Below are 17,547 nucleotides of genomic sequence, written 5' to 3' on the forward strand. Positions count from 1 at the left end.
TTAATGGGAAATGGGAAAAAAAAAAGATGAAAACGGTGATGACATCGTAAACAAAACTTGTCTCGTCAAGGTCTTCATGCGTTTGGTGTCAGTAAAAGGCAGCCACTTGTAGCCTACGTGCTGAGAACAGGTTCTATGATCACGTGTACAACTTCTGAAGTTCGCAGGTTCACTGTATTTTTGTCATACGTTGTTCTTGTTTATAACCTCTTGGGTAGATGCTAAAAACTAAACAGCCAACATCTGTTTGTAGTTATATATAGACCCAATAACTTACGGACTATTTTCGGATAAAGGTACGTAATTCGCTTATCTCCCAAAACAAGTGAAAGAGAAAATAAGTATCGTATCAACAAATGACGAAAACTCATCGACTTCTTTACATCGCTGTGTTATAACGGTCTAAAAATGAGCGTTTTAGCTGCTGCTGTTTGAATATGAAATTCAACACAATTAGATAGGTAAATGAAACAAACGTTTCAAAAATACCCATCGTACCTACCCCCTTAATTTCACATGACCACATCCTTTCCTGAGAGGTGCTCTTAAATCTTATAATGCAGAGATAATTTCTTCATGATTTTCTTTTCTTTGACATCAAATTTTGTGCATTATTTTGTTCCAGTGCTACTTATTATCTTTTGATACCTCTAAACGTAGATGATACTAGAACTCAAAAAGAAGATAAATAACTATTAAGCCGAAAGAAATCAGCCCAAACGACTTTGACTTGTCAAGAAACGTTTAAGTGGTAAATGAACTTACTGTATACCTACAGAAGACAGGTTGTTAAATACCGTCGACCAGTTGGTCATGTATCTGTTATCCATGCTAAAACAACCTTTGTGTACCTGCTGAGGATGCGATCACGAGATATAATCCAACACTTGTCCATCTAAAGATTCAAATAGCCTATGAAGTGGGATTCATCGTAAATCTCTCAAAATACCCCATGCTTTGATAGAGAGTAAAGCTATGGAATAGCGCGTGATTCTAAGCCAAGTTATCTTTAGGGTATAAAAGTGACTCACTGAGCTTTATTCGAAGCATGCAATCTCATGCAAAGTTGAATGAAATTGATCTGCTGTATCCACGTGAGATACAAGGGAGGGGGGGGGGGGAAGAAAGGAACACATACACACACTGGAATTCGTAAGCTGTTTGTTAAAGGCCTTGAATGATGCATGTTCACATTGAAATTTATCCGTATTAGTTTAATTTTTCAGTCTACGTAGCTCCATGACAAAAATGAAATGAATAAAAACTGAAATCCAAAGATAATACTACACTTCTAAAAGCTGGTAGTAGATGAGTCTCTGACATCCGTGCAACTGACATGAATGCTATAGATGGCTGAAATTCCTTAAGTTAAACAACATAAATAAAAAAAGATAACCAGAATGAGCATGAACTCATAGGAAGAGGTCACGATTTTAGTGACGTATCAGATATATTTTGATATTCTATTCCATTGTATTTCTAACGTATTATCTTCTTAACGGATAAATGAGACTTCCTGTGTATCATGCTCCATTAAAAAAATAACAAATATTGATATTTGATACATAGCCGCATTAGACATCAAGCGCTTCTGGATTTGAAATACAGGGTCTCGAATTTCATGAAGTTCAAATCGACATTCTGTTCAAGAGTACAAGTATTTGGTATCTTCAGAAGGGTTTTACTATCATGCAGAGAAAAGCATCGGGAATACAATATTACGTGCAAAAAAAAAAAAAAAAAAAATCAATGGTATACGTAAAAGCCTAAACTGAAACAAAGACTGCTCGAAGTACTTTTTTGTCTCAATTTACATTGTGGCGTTCAGTCTATGATTATAACCCGCGAATAGAACACAATTCTAAATGCTGTTTCAAGCACAATCATAGATAGATTAAAAAGAAAATACTTTGCACGACAATGTGTGATTTAGCCCGCCGCATTTTTTCTTAAAATAGTGTATAAAATGTTAAGCAGTCATTTCCTCGGCAAAAGGAAGGGGAAGACTTTTCCTCGTTCTCAAATCCTCACCTCCAGATCGGTTTACCCTCTGAATCACATCACTTGGGTGAATACTTTGAAATTGCCCTTTCCAGCATTTCACTACTTAAGTTACTGTTTACATGTAGGCATATAACTCATCGGAGTATTTCAGGCATACGATGGTTTTCATGACGGGCATTGTGGGATTAATGAGGTATTTCTTCTGAATCAATTTATGGAACAAGCCACGAAATGGTGATTCAAATTTGTCCTGTTTTAGATATTGAGTTTACACATGGGCAAGGTAGGATTTGGGGATTTTATTTTGTTTCCTTAGAAACAAGTAGCCACGCCAGCAGACAGGCAACAGGTTGCGGTTCCATAATTCATTGTGTATCATCTTAACCTTATAGTCTGTTATCTCCCAGCTCAATCTACCTGTTGCAATGTTCTACATTAGTGAGTCATACGGAAGGAAATTAATTGGGGAAGCACTACTGGGAAGTGTAATCTCTTCGTAAAGTTGGTGAACAGGATGATAAACTCACGGAAAAATTCACCCAAGGTTCAGAAGTCCCGTTTTCAAATATAACTTCAATACATGAGTTGATTTTAGAGCGTTTCTTTTTATATGTTGTTCCATATTCCACATTTCATATAATTTTAAAATGTATTTAATTTCAAGAGAGAAAAAACAACAACAACACGAAATAGTCAATGTGAGACGGAAAGAAGCAAATCTACACCCTACAAGCAATGTTTCTATGTAGATTCATCATATTTCACATGTTTTATTGTCTTATAAGCTGTACTTGACAATTCATCCATGCTTTTGTATTGTGAAGTTTATGTTTTATGTATTTGTTGAAATGTGGAATATGGAACAATAAAAAAAAACCAAACAAATAAGCCAATATGAATAATGTGTAATATGAGGAACCTACTATATATTGTATAGAATGCAGGCTCCAAGTTGACAATTGCGAAAAGTTTGCTACGTCTTTATGACGAAAAATTACGAACCATATACGAGAAACAGAATGTCGATAATCTATACTGAAGTTACGTAATGCACTAAAACATGCAGTATTTATGATCAAGATCAAACCTAAACTAAGGTAACAAAGCTTGTAATCACATTTTAGTCAAACAAATTTGATCATCCAAGCGTTTCTTATTTGTGATTACACAGAAATAGTTCCATTTATTAGGGTAAGAAGAATATACATAGGATCAAAATATAAATGACTGACATTTTGCTTATAGGAAGTCAATAAACTTGATTGAACAGAATCTAAGTCATTCCAAAATGAAGGGCCTATAGTAGGCCTATTATTGTCCTAAGAACGAAAAACGGTACGGGGGGGGGGGGGGGGGGGGGGGTGAGTAGAATCTACCTTGTCTTGCTGCCAAAACATGAATGTCACTGTTTTTAACAAACATTGAGGAAAATATGCTAGGTAGGTCGCCAGTTTTAACTTATTCATAAATATTTAAAAGTAATAGAAATAAAGTTTGTTTTTAAGCAATTTACTGGAAATAAACAATTCATTCTTGTGTGATTTAAAAAAGAATGGGCACGGTCTATGACTGGAAGGCCTTTTTTAATATTAAGAATGAAGAATCAATTTCGGTCTTTGAGTTTTTTCATTTTTTATTTTTTGTTTTTGAGAATTGAGCTTTATGCACTTTAGGCTTGAATTTTTTAAGAAAACATTTTTATTCAATTCATTAATTTACTTCAAATGATTCAGATTTTTTTTTTATTAATTCAAGAATGTAGATTTAAGGGAGGCTGTTTGGATTGATCCAACTCAGCAATATTTTTGCTTTCGAAAAATTAATGTACTTTCACCGGAGGCCTAAAATTTTAGAAAAAGTATACTGGTATTTCTTTCTTATAATTGTTTTGTTGCCCTCTATATCCGCTCCGATTTCCCTAAAATTATGTTACATACATTTCTTAAGAAAGTGAAAGTCCTATTCTTCATTCTCCCTTCATGCCAAACAAGAAAATATAAAAAAACCCAATTAGCCCATACCGTTTTACTCTGAATTATTTAGCCATCTTCCAAACAATAGAAAAGTCGATTTCTGTTAAAATTGTTAAGCAGTAACAGTTACCTGAATATCATGCCGAGAAATATGAAATATTGGCCACATGAATAGCACAGATTGTTTCGTTATTTTTTTATTCTTTTATATATTTATTGTTATCTTTTGGTCTTTATGTAATACCCTGGATGACCTGCGATTCGTAGCTCCCCAACATCTAGTGCGTCACAACCACGATCCTCTTTCGACATATTGATTTCTCTTTCGTGCCACGGTCACATCGACCATGCACACCTGCAGAAGGTGCTTGTAAAACTGTTTGAAATGTCCTTGCCAATTTCTGCATCCATGCAGATGGAGAAATCGATTATGTATAAATCTGTCAGTGGTAGAATAAAATGACTGACAGCTAACTGAGCAGATTTTCCTTTCATTTCTAGAGAGGGAGTACTGCTGGGCTGAAAACTGACAAGGGCGGCCTTCGTATCAAGTTTTCCCGCTCTTTGACATTTCGGGGATATGTTACGTGACTTAAAGAGAGGCGTTGTATAAGATCGAAGGCTGGTAAAATTATTTCCTCAATTAAGACCTAGTCAGATGTACATGACGCCACTTCACGTGATGAAAAGGGGTTAATTCGTTCTGAACCTGACGACCAAATCATAAAAGTTGGACAACATGCTGTTCGGAAAAAAGAGAAGCAGGTGTGTAGGATGTGACTGAAATATGAAGGGTGAATAGATCGCCACAGGCTATCAGACATTCACTCCCAATAAAGTCAGTAAAAACGTCAAGGTTGCATGTTTCACGAACATTTTTTTTTGCACCACTAAACATTCCTAGACTTTGACTTTTTTACAGGAGGTATAGTGAACTTATCAAACTTTCGACTTTTGAACGCATGCTAAAGTTATAATTATTCGACCAAAGCACCTGTTCATCGATATGTACAAACAATGTACGTGGTATAGGCCTATATCATATATAATATGTATAGTATATACAATGGATGTGTATACGTGTATGTGTAGACCTCTGTGTGTCTGTGTGTGTGTGTAAAAGTGTATATGTAGGCCTTATGTATACACACATAGGCATAATTATAACCCTTCAGCACCCTAAATCCCTTACCCTGGGGATCGACGCACAGCTATGAGTAATGACGGCTGTAATTGACGCACGAGTCCCTCGCCTTCACTTCAATCATCGTGCGTCTGCTAAGCCTTATTTCTCCCTTTGAATTTCAATAACCACGATAATTGACAACTAGGTTGCTTTACAAGATATAGCAGTAAGCACGAAAGTCAACACTGAAGTTGATATTATAAACCCATAGTAGGTCTGCTTTCATCAGAACTGAACGCTGCTGATTTTCAGGTCACGAATCAGCCCAGTCTGCCGAAAAATGGCATGGCTTTCTGATACCTTGATGTGCGTATTCAAAAAGAAAACGTAATAAATTGAATAATATTTGTGTGTAGGCCAATTGGGTACTTACTAGGCGATGGTCGATATCACCTCATTTAATTTGCATTGATGTGGTTGAGGATAAAACCGCAGTTCCCCATTAAAACAACGGTTCCAGACATTTGCTCCTGTGACAATTGCTCCCATGAAATATCTGCACGCTAAGACAAACTTAAATTGCACCCACAAACATAACCCTAACCCTAATTATAATCCCCATACCAAACTAGACTCTCAACTTTAACCTAACTCTAAATTCCCTGCAGAAAATAAGACCTGAGCATCTGGTCAAAGAGCAAATAAGACCAAATAACACCTTCATTCTATTCTTATTGCCAATTTTGATGAAACGCATAGTTATTATTTGTTTGATTTCACTGTCGTTGATATATTAATATAGATGATTACATCTGTTTTAGTGAACCGGAGTATAGAGTTGCATTGTAGTTGAGCTGTTAAGGACGGGCTGATTTTGCTACAACAAAACAACATTTCCCATAGACCCCTGCCTGAGTATACTCGAGACTCGTCTTCAGCGGGTTAAAAAATGACGATGGACATAATTGGAGTCGTGAGTAGACATGTGATAATGAAAAAGAGTAAGATTGCAGTATCATATGCCATTATGTCCTTCGTTCGCCGAGTGTACTTACGTGACTTACAGTTGATGAGGTGGTTGGTGTGTAAAATCTTACGCTATACGTGAGGTCGTCCTGTTCAGTCTTTTGGCACATCTGACACTGTGAAGATATCTTAAAGACAGAGTAAATTGACATTTATATGACAGATACTTAGTATGTGTACAGCTTCCACGCTACGGTTGTAATATTTTGTTTCCATGATTCATCAGAATTTAGCATCTCGGGATGCCTACAAACTGTCCGTGACACCCCAAAAACTTTTAAAACGGGAAGAAGAAGATTAATGAAGAAGAAGAAACAGATTCCTCTTAATTGACCCAACAAAGGGATTACTGGATTTATACATGAAGAGTTGTTTCGCAAAAACCGAGAAGTCCATATTTGCCAAATGGAGATACATGTATTTGCGATTAAAGAGAATAATAAGAAAATATTTGCTTCTTTTGACCATAACTTCAAAACTGTGCCTTTATATGTAGTGACCAATATATCATTCAAAAGGTATTATTTTGTACTTTATGACAGAGACCGTACTTTAAAATCTTCAAAAATGGACTTATCGGTTTTTGCAAACAAACTCTTCACATGCTTTCTATGTTATCTTACTCGAACATTTGAGCCCAGTTTAAGAGACAATGTGAAAGGTGTTGCTATTTAAACTACAAAAAGCATTAACAATCCATATATGTAACCATTATCTGAACATCAAGAACATTTACGAAAAAAAAAATTGACTCTGGGGAATAAGGGATGCACACATTTAGATTTATCAAACCAGAATCGAAATCACTGTGCGTCAAGTATTGTGTCTACCTCTTTCAAGTGTCACGTCCCGACATTATTTCTTGTTTTATCCAAAGGGAGTTTCAACCTTATTTCCCGTGGATGTCGAGAAGTAACAATCATTATTACTTCTGATGATGGGCTATATGCTGTAGTTTTTCCTTTTTCTTAATGTGTAAAACATTTCATATCACTTGTATTTGAACTTATGATTTCCTTCTAATACTGAAACAAAACGAACAAACACTTTATATTTGTAAGTGTTTTTCCTGAGTATTTTTTCGCAATCCACTAGACATTATTTCGTGGAAAAAAAAAACATGCCCTAGATATCCTTCAGTTTTATTTTTATGTTGTCCTAGTGATGGCAAATTGAGAGTAAAATTGCTCTTGCATCTATGACATGCAATCTTTACGAAACAATCGAAATAACCTCCATCCTATGGTCTTGTATCGATATCTCTCATATCTATTTCAGATGTACACCAGATTTACAACAAATTACAACTGCTGTAAGTTAAAATCAAATAGATTTGAAAGACGAGACTGTCTATAGTGGAATATTACTATTTTGAAATGCAGAATACAATAATCCGGGAATGTTTTGTTAGTGTTGACAAAAAAAAACAGAGAGGTGACTATATACAGCTATCTCCGTTGAATACCAAATGTGGTGTTAATAACACTGGATATATTGTTCTGTCTTACAACTAACACCAAACAACCTTGCCAGATGTTGTGTTAATATCACATATTGACACGTCTTATTTTTTTTACAGTTGTGAATATGCATTTTTGTTTCGTCCAAGGAAACAATTATGTTTATATTTGCTTATGACTGTTTGTTAGATTAAAGCCCAGGCAATATCGGAAGAGATCATTTGTCTATCTTGTGATTCACTGGTCCGACTGAATTGATCCCTCCCGATAAATCCAATCCTATGTGAACTGACCACAATGATACGTTTCCTGTCGGTGTGGTCAAGCTAAGCTCTGTCCCTTGGTGTCACTGACCACTGGAAGAAAGAACAAAACAACAATGTTATCTACATTCGTCATTTGCCCTGGTGACTGGTTTTTGACGCTTATGACGACGACGACGATAATGATTTCGATGCTCTTCAAACTGATGATGACGAGTATTATGAAGCCTCGTTTCCCCCTCCACCACCCTTCTCACAGTGTGCCGAGCAGCAGCTGTCCCCATGATATCTTATTGTGTCGTTCTTCTTATTAGTCATTAGCTTGATGGAGAAAGCCATATACGATATGGCTTTCAAAAACAAAAACAACAACAAATATACATCATTAAATGAACTAAAGGAGTGCAAGATAAAAGTGTCCACTTTTCAAGGCACTTTGACACGGTACATTTCATTTTCTTTCAAAAGTTATGTTCTTCTATCATGTTGTATTTTCATTATTATTATCTTTATGATTATGGTACTGACTGCAATTGTTATTGTTGTGATTATTATCGACATTAAAATGTTTTGTTTTGAGCACTATCTAGATTATATTTTATTATCATCATAAATATTTTAGTTTTTATTATATATAAGTTTATTTGTCAAAAATCTATCAGTAGTAGTCAATAAATAGCCCAAAGATGGAACACGACAGGATACGTGTATTTCCTAAATATGTTGCGAGTAGTTCTGTTTTTCGTCTTCATTAGGATATCAAAATGGAATTCAAATGGATTTGGTCACAGTCACTGACAGTCCAGTTCTGTACTATAGGATTCATGCGGGATTTCCCTCTGGTTTGGTCAAGAGTATCAACTGTTATTCCTGGGCTTCCCTTGGATTACACATTCTACTTTCCAGTGTTTTCTACTCACATCCATTCATAGACAGGAAGGGTCATTCCGATTAGTGTGTATCCCTCGTCCTGGCAAGATGCCATACTCTGTGTCTGCCTGTACATGGTGACAGCACAGTCATTATACCTCAACAACAACAACAACAACAACAACAACAACAACAACAACAACAACAACAACAACAACAACAACAACAACAACACAACAACAACAACAACAACAACAAATCGTGAGTAATAATCAACCAAACAAACAAAAACAACGACAAAGAACCAACGAACAAACAAACAAACAAACAAACAAACAAACAAACAAACAAACAAACAAACAAAAACCAGACAAACAAAGGGACCTCAATATTGGTCAGGACTATTAGAACCACAGAAACACCCTTCGCGTCAATCACAATGAAATCTTGGGGTCATAAAAGTATACACTCAGCACCATTTTGCCAAGCTGATGGGCCATCACTTTATGATGAACGAACGCGTCGATTCTTGGGACGTGATGTTGTGTGGTGGATTACTCACCGATACTTATTAGCTATTCTTTTGGCCTCTAGTTGAAAAGTTGTTTAGAGGATGAGAAGGGATTGAAAGAAAGAGGAGAGAGGGGAGTGGGAGGGGAGTGATGGAGGTGTTGGTGGTGGTAGGAGGGGGGTACAGTGTCAGATGTACGATTACTTAGTGTATAAGATGTCCAAGGTGATTGATCATTCTTTATTTTTTTGTTAGTGATGATTATAAAGTGATGAGAAGACAGCACTCATTCGACCTCGCAGTTGCATTTTCTTCTTTTTATCTTCACTTCGCTAAATAGCGATTTTCATGACTTCACGTTAAGTGCATGGTTTTCTAAAAAAAACTGAACAAATCTTTTGTTGATGTGTGAATTTGTTACCGTGCAACGGTCTAGTTGCATAAAATGAGGCTACATAATAAATTTTTATGGATGTTCTCTCATTCTTAAATTTGTTCTATAGGTATCATTTTGATATTAACACTCAATTTCATAGCATGTGGTCAATGTAGTACTATTCGATGCCTTTTGCACAATCTTTTATCAAAGTCATAAAATAAACCGATTGAAAAAATAAGATATGTCATGAATCTAATGAATAAAATGATACATATACGTATGTAGTTTCAAGAGATACCTTTGATATTTTGAAAAGTGTATCATGTGTAGGATAAATGTTATTTCTTTATCCATAAATGATAAATGCAACGATCAAATAAGACTTTTTGGAATGTCACTGTGCGTGTGAACTTTTCCATGTAGTGCAGATGGTAGAATCTTATCAGTAACGAATGCAGAAATAGATGGAATGACATCCTGATCATGTTGGGCAAATGTCATCGCCGAATGTTCTACCTCAACCCGTCTTTTGACCTTTTGAAGCAAGTAATTGATGCTGACCTCATAAAAAGGGTAATTTAAAGATAAGGCACAAGGTGTCAAGAGTTCTCTCCTCACCTCCTCCTCCGCATACCTGATGTGCCCCATCATCTTTCCTCATTTTTTCTCATCCTTCCCTGTACTTTCTGCCACAAAGCAACACATGAAAGTCATAATCTCCATGTTGCCTTAGGTAATATGAATTCCGACATGAATGATAAGAGAGCGGAGTTATGTAAGACTTTGGATGGATTTTAAGATCAAGAAACCTTGACCGCCAGTGGGATCAACGAGATAATGTCCTCGTGAAAGCACAGACAAAAAGAAGAGCTATGTTTGTTTAGCAAACCAAATACGAGTCTAACAGAAATAGATTCAAGGACCGTGAGATGTCATCAGACAAAAATGCCTTAACACTAACTTGGCAGCAGCGACTCATGTATAATAATAGCTGTTTTGAGACAACACACAAACAGTAATAGTCTTATAGGCCGGTGAAAACGCACGCCTAAGTCTCAATAGTCACGCGTTAGGACATGAATATTGTGAAGCTGTGTCAGTAATTAATCCATCACGTATAGAAAGATATATTAGGATTTACTGGCTAACGCTGCACGGTTCTAGATATTGTTACTATCTCAGGACATGCACTATTCAGTTAAATCTAAACTAATCTACCGGGCTTTGTTCCTCGTAAAGAACAATTTCGTCATTCAGTTAGAAACAGTCAGTTGTGGATAGTGGCTCCTGATATTATTTCGATTTGTTTGTTTGTTGTTATTGTTTTTTTTTTAATCAGGAATATGCTTTACCAATGAATTCTCTCCTTCTCTTCTCCAGGGGGCGAGTATCAAATTAATGAAGCCTCATGTAGGAAGTCAGCCAACAAACCATATTTCTTTTTGTCTTTTTCAAAAACTCAATATCCAAACTTATGACCTCGTAACATGACATCATCATCAAAAGCACAAATCCAATTTAGCCAACTGTCAGAACATAATCGACTCTACATCTCCGTCATCACACCCATAGGAAAGAAAACAAACATAAAAACTACATTCACGCACACGCACACGCACACACACACACATGCAAACAATGGCACATTATGATGTCACTGTGATATGCAATCACTGTAATGTGTGGCAAACGTAAAACGCTTAACACTTTTTGTGGAAAAGGGGAATACGTATTTTACTTTAAAGGGGATGGTATAGTATTGTTTGAAGTGAGAATTCAGCTTCTAACTTCTTCCGAGATACTTAGAAATCACTTTATAAATGAAAAAGCATAAAATTCTGAGAATAATTCAAAGTTTATTTCATGAAAATCGGTTGTGAAACGGCCAATATATCAAGATTAAGGTAAAAAAAGCGATCCTTAATTATAAAAGGTGGGTCCCATTTTCTATTAGGATCTCATTGTTCTGCATATCTTAGCCATTTTAAAATCAATTTTCATCAAATATCTCTAAATTCCTCTTGGGATTTTATGCTCTTTGATATTTCATAAGAGATTTCTCATTATGAAAAAAAAAACTCATCTCAAGCGAAAGGGTACCACCCCATCGATTGACAGAACGAGAGAGAGAGAGACATTTCATATTGCGAATAGAATTAAATGATAGGGCCCTATATGTGTGTTTGTGAGAGGTCATTGTTAATCATGTTGCTCTGGATGAAAGGCTTTCGTAAACGAAGGAATGACAGAGCGAATGAATCAGAAAGGGAGGGAACTGGAGAGAGAGGGGAAGAGAGGGAGAGGGAGGGGAAGAGAGAGAGAGTGAGAGAGGGAGAAGGGGAGAAAACAATTAAAGACAGAGAAAGGAGAGAGGGAAGGAGAGAGTAGTGCGCCCCCCTCGACAAGGATATGTAACGACAGGAAGACACTATATAAAGTGTTATTCTTGTCTAGAGTGATGCATGCACGATTAATAATTTATTCTCTCGTGCGTCCTCCATCGCGTGGCAACAGCACCTCACCGTAGCATACACAAACACCGTGACACAATCAGGGTGCTGTATTTATATCCGGTGTTGTTTGTTCCACTGTCAATCTCTTCGAATTTCCTCTCACTGTCATAACGTGTCATATGAAAGCGCATTAAGCTGTTGGTGTTTGTTTACAAAATCCTTGCCAGTCCTTGATACAACTGTGATACGGATTAACGATCACACTTTGCTTTAATACTGCGTTTGCCTGTGTACTCCTACGTGGTAACATGTGCGTTAGTTCCTAATCAAGTATGTTCGTGCACGAATTAATTTAATTTTCTTTCACATTACGCGTGAATGTACGTCAGCTTTAATGTAACGCTTGACAGTGTTTGAGAAGACGAGCCAATTTTCGCAGATCGACATCCTGTAAGCACAAATCCAGGCCAATCTGGAATGGAAGAGTCGTGTTGAGTAGAGTTTACTAACACTTTGATAATCAATGCGACATTATGACAAAGAATCAATGATTTTTAATGCCGTGTTGACGTCTATGCCGTGTCAAGGTTTATTGACGTCTTTGAAATAGATATGCATTTCAAAAAAATATATTCATTTGGGTATCCATGTCCTGCTGGTAAGCGATTACTCGGAGTTGTTTGATCTTGTTTCAGTCATGCTATTTTCGCTACGGAAGGCGAAAGGAAAAGTTAAAAAACAATTAATGCAATCGTTGTAGTATCAGTCAGACTCGTAAGGGATAGTTGATAACAACAAAAACTCACGAATCGCTTGAACCACTCCCCCCACAAAAAAAAAGAAAGAAAGAAGGAAAGTGAAGGAGAAGTAGCACACACGATTTTCGATATTTCATGAAAGGAGGACATACGGCTTCATCTACGTATGTACATAAATGTTTGAAGTCAATTAAAGAACAACAACCAATAGAAATAATAGCATAAGAGAGTGACATGAGAAAGTCAATACTTCATCCCCAAAAGATAGACGGAACAAGATTTTTTTTTAGCCTTACCATAAGGGTCAACATATTGAATCCCATAAACAGTTGACTCTTCAAAGTAATTCAATGCGAAAATGCTCGAAAGGGACATAAAGTCTAAAAACTATAGGAGCTGGTGAAATGACATCACGTGTTTGTCTATATTCCTTCACCATTCGTAACTTCTTCTTTTTTTATAATCCTACTGATATAACAATCGTTTTCCTAAATTATTTTCTCCTTGCCGTTCTTGTCAAATGCACGATGACTTATGTTGATTCATGATATCCTCAACACCGGCTCATAAATGTGGCCATTTGATTTCATGATAAATTTTTTACTATCTTTCTTCAGATTATTTGGATACTCCCACCAAACCCCCCCCCCCAAAAATACAAACAAACAAACAAACTAAACTAAACTAAACTAAACTAAACTAAACTAAACTAAACTAAACTTAAACACAACTTCCAAAGCAAGAGTCTCTCAGTGACATCATCTGTCAATCATTGCTAAAGTACTAATGTTATTAACACAAGATATTGGAACAAATCTTTCCCTATAGACTGCATAAGCATAACTTGCATTATTTTCATGTTACTATACAATCTTCAAAACCAGACAGACTACAGGGGGAGGCATGCAATTCCACATGCTCAGTCGAGGGGAAGGTGTCTACTGTTCAATACATTTTGTTTAGTAGATAGTATAGGGCCTATACTTTAGCAATGATAGACAGAATCTTGGTTTGGAAGTATATTTTGTTTATTTGTTTGTTTGTTTGTGTGTAGGTGTGTGTGTGTACGTGTGCGTGTGTATCCAAGTGATCTGCAGAAAAATAAAGAATATATTATTAAATACATGACGCATATTCAGACGCTTTTTTTGGTCACATAATCAATAAGTGGTGATCAGGGTATTATAAATCAATACAAATCAACATGCATTTGCTTTGCAAGTCCCTAAGAAAAAATGCACCCCTGAATATCATCAATTTCATTAAAAAATAGAAAAAAAATCGCTGCAGAACAATACAAAAATTATCGAACTCGGATAAAAAATAAAGAAGTTAAAAACATTCTGAAATTTCAAAACTTTTCGGAAAACACTTCTTGACCAGTTGTTATGAATATTCAAATCAGCAAGTTGATAATGTAATGCTCTTATAATTTCTTATTCATTTCATATACAGAAATCACAAAAATCTCACATCTCAGCTGGATGAATATAAAACTTGCCTTAAAACCACACAAAATAAAAAAAGAACAAAATGTTAACTCTGATATATCTTGGTATGGGCTAAAAATAACACCCCCCCCCCAAAAAAAAAACAAAAAAAAAAAAAACACCTCTTATAATATACATGGAAAACTGTGAGGGGATCACATCATCAACTCGCTCATTTGAATATTAGTAATGACTGGTTTAGATATACATTCCGAAAAAATATGAAATTTCAAAATGTCATCTTTTCCTTATTTCTCTTCCAATTTTTTGTCATTTTGGAAACGTTCTGAGGGATCTTTTTCTCTTTCTGTTAGAGTTTATTAATTTTGGAGCTGATTTCCTCTTTAAGCATTAGCTACCACATAATAGAATGTGTTGTCTGTTCATAGTAATGATAGAACACTACCAGTCAACCATAAACCTTGTTTTGCTTTCTTTTATGACGGACTTTGAATCATATTTCGACATCAAAGACGAAATCACTTTTCACCACAGCTCTGTCGTCCATGGCACCGTTTCAGGAACGTTGTCAAGCTCTGATAATTTCAGTAAAATCCTTGGTTTTGATTGGCTGAGATGCTCTAGTCACTGACTGTTACTTTGGTATTAATTGTCAGTGACTGACAACTTGCCTGGGTTGACAACTTTCATGAAACGGCGTCCAGACAAAATCGGTGGCGATGATACCGACTGGGAGTCTTGATTCGTATTTAACGTCCTGTAGATGGCGCCATTCAATTTGGAAAAATCACCTCATGAATTCTGCGAAGTCTCGCTCGACACTTTCTATGCGTGTAGCCCTCACAGAGATTAGTTCATTGATAAGACTTCTCATAAGCTGAAAGACGATCTCGAAGTCTACATATCCTACATGCCAGGCATCGAAGAGCACAAGAATAATGTTCAAACACGACGGTGGCTTGAAATCTCTTGTATGAAGAAACATAGAATGGCAGTGTATATTTTAGGCATGACAAAATAAGTGATTTTACTCGTAAAAGGAACCATAAAAGTAACTTGCAGAAGGGATAGTAGCTAACATGTTTTACCTAGATTAACAATCTTATATCACACCGAAATCCACGTCGCCCACCACATCTCACTAGCTCCCACCCCTCCCCCCCAGGAAAGAATTCAAAAAGAAAGTCAGAAAATAAACACAGAGCAATTTAGATTAGCATAATGAATAACTTTTAATGCCATCCTCATTTATACTTCAATATGTAAATCTATGTATGAGATGTGATAAAGGAAATGCAATCCAGGTATCTTGGGTATTTCTACCATCGTTTATGCCTCCTAATATGATCTAGGGCGATTGGGAATTGAAACTGCAGTTTTAGTTTATTTGTATGTTTATTTCATTTTCCATCTAATAAGATGGCTCGATGGCCCACATTCAGCTCTACTATAACTGGCATCCCACAGGAACCATTTTATTTTTTAGCTAAAAATGGAAAAATCTTCATAGTGTTCATATTAGATATTATCGACATTTGAATCTGTTTGTCACAAGGAATTTATCAAAATGAGGATCCCAAGTGATTGGTTGATGTTGTTGTTTTTGATGAAGATTTTTTTTCCCCCTGTTAACTTATTTATTTATTTATTTTTTTGGTGCATGTCACACATTATCCAAAGCAATTTTTACGTCTTTTTCGCATATGGGTATGTCAGACGCTCACCTCTTAAAGAAGCTGTTCATTTCAACCTTTTCTGTATAAGCCCAAACGTTGTATGAGACATAAAACATTATTGGGATATCTTAGTGCAGATTATCATACCCGTGGCTGGTATTTTGGATGCCATTTTGACTGAATTTACAAATTTGCTCGACTGAGATGTAAATAAGGGTACGAAGTATTAGTTTTCAGTTGGTTCCATTTCCTGAATCACATAAAACGCAGTTTTCACCATCTACAACGAAGGATTATTTTAGATTAATTTAAGAATATCTCATATCAATATCTTTTCTTTTTCAATGATATACACAGTGATTTTTGTTTCATCATGATAAAAAGCAATATAATAGACTACAAATAATAGTAGATTTTGGCTGACATTTTGGTAGTCATTTTGAATTTCTAAAAGTCCTCAAGGATGCAAGAGTTGCAAATTCCAGAATCGGATTTAGCACGCCATTAAAATAGAGTAAGAACATTACATTTCTTCAATTTTTCACTATTTCGGGCATGTAGGAAAATATATAAGATTTGCAGTTTTTGGCTTCAAAACGCTCAATAAACATCTAGGCTATAAAAGATGTACTCTGCTTATTATATCAGTTAGTGTATTATGAAAACGGAAATATTGCGTGTTTGCTGTACTTGTTGGGACTTGATGGTGGTGGTGTATGTGTTTATGAAAAGTGAAAGACACACACGTGTGAAGTATGTATGGATTGTGATGGAGGTGGTGGTGTGTGTGCTGTTGATCCCGTGATGGATGTACGGACAGTGAGTGTATGAAGGGTGATGTGTGGGATGTGTATGGATTGTGGCCGTGGCGGCGGCGGCGGTGGTGGCGGTGGTGGTGGTGGTGTGTGTGTGTGTCACAGTGTGTGTGTGTGTGTGTGTGTGTGTGTGTGTGTGTGTGTGTGTGTGTGTGTGTGTGTGTGTGTGTGTTGTTGTTGTTGTTGTTGTTTTTGTTGTAGTTGTTGTTGTTGTTGTGATGGGTGTACGGTGAGTGTATGAAGAGTGATGTGTGGGAAGTGTGTGGATTGTGGCGGTGATGGTGGTGTGTGGAAGTGGGTAGAGGAATGCATGATGGACGGTGTGTGTGTGTGTGTGTGTGTGTGTGTGTGTGTGTGTGTGTGTTTGCCCCTGTGATGGGTGTGTCCTCGGTCCACTCATGGCGCCATACAGGGAAAATTCTGCCCGACCATCTATCTATCTATCTATCTATCTATCTATCTATCTATCTATCTATCTATCTATCTATATATCTCTCTATCTCTCTATCTATCTATCTATCTATCTATCTATCTATCTATCTATCTATCTATATCTATCTATCTATCTGTCTATCTATCTAATCTATCTAATCTATCTATCTGTCTATCTATTTATCTGTCTAATTTTAATGGGGTCCTACCTTTGGAAATTTACTCCACCAAATACGTACTTTGTATTCTCTAATATCTATATATTAGATGTTCAAAAAATGGGTGATTTGTTAGGTGAAATGGAGGATGTAGGGGTGATTTGGGAGTGATTCATATTGGGATTTTCATTT

Source organism: Diadema antillarum, unplaced genomic scaffold (genome assembly GCF_040938485.1).
Source record: "Diadema antillarum isolate AM-2024a unplaced genomic scaffold, OU_Dant_1.0 scf00000020, whole genome shotgun sequence".
NCBI lineage: Eukaryota > Metazoa > Echinodermata > Echinoidea > Diadematoida > Diadematidae > Diadema > Diadema antillarum.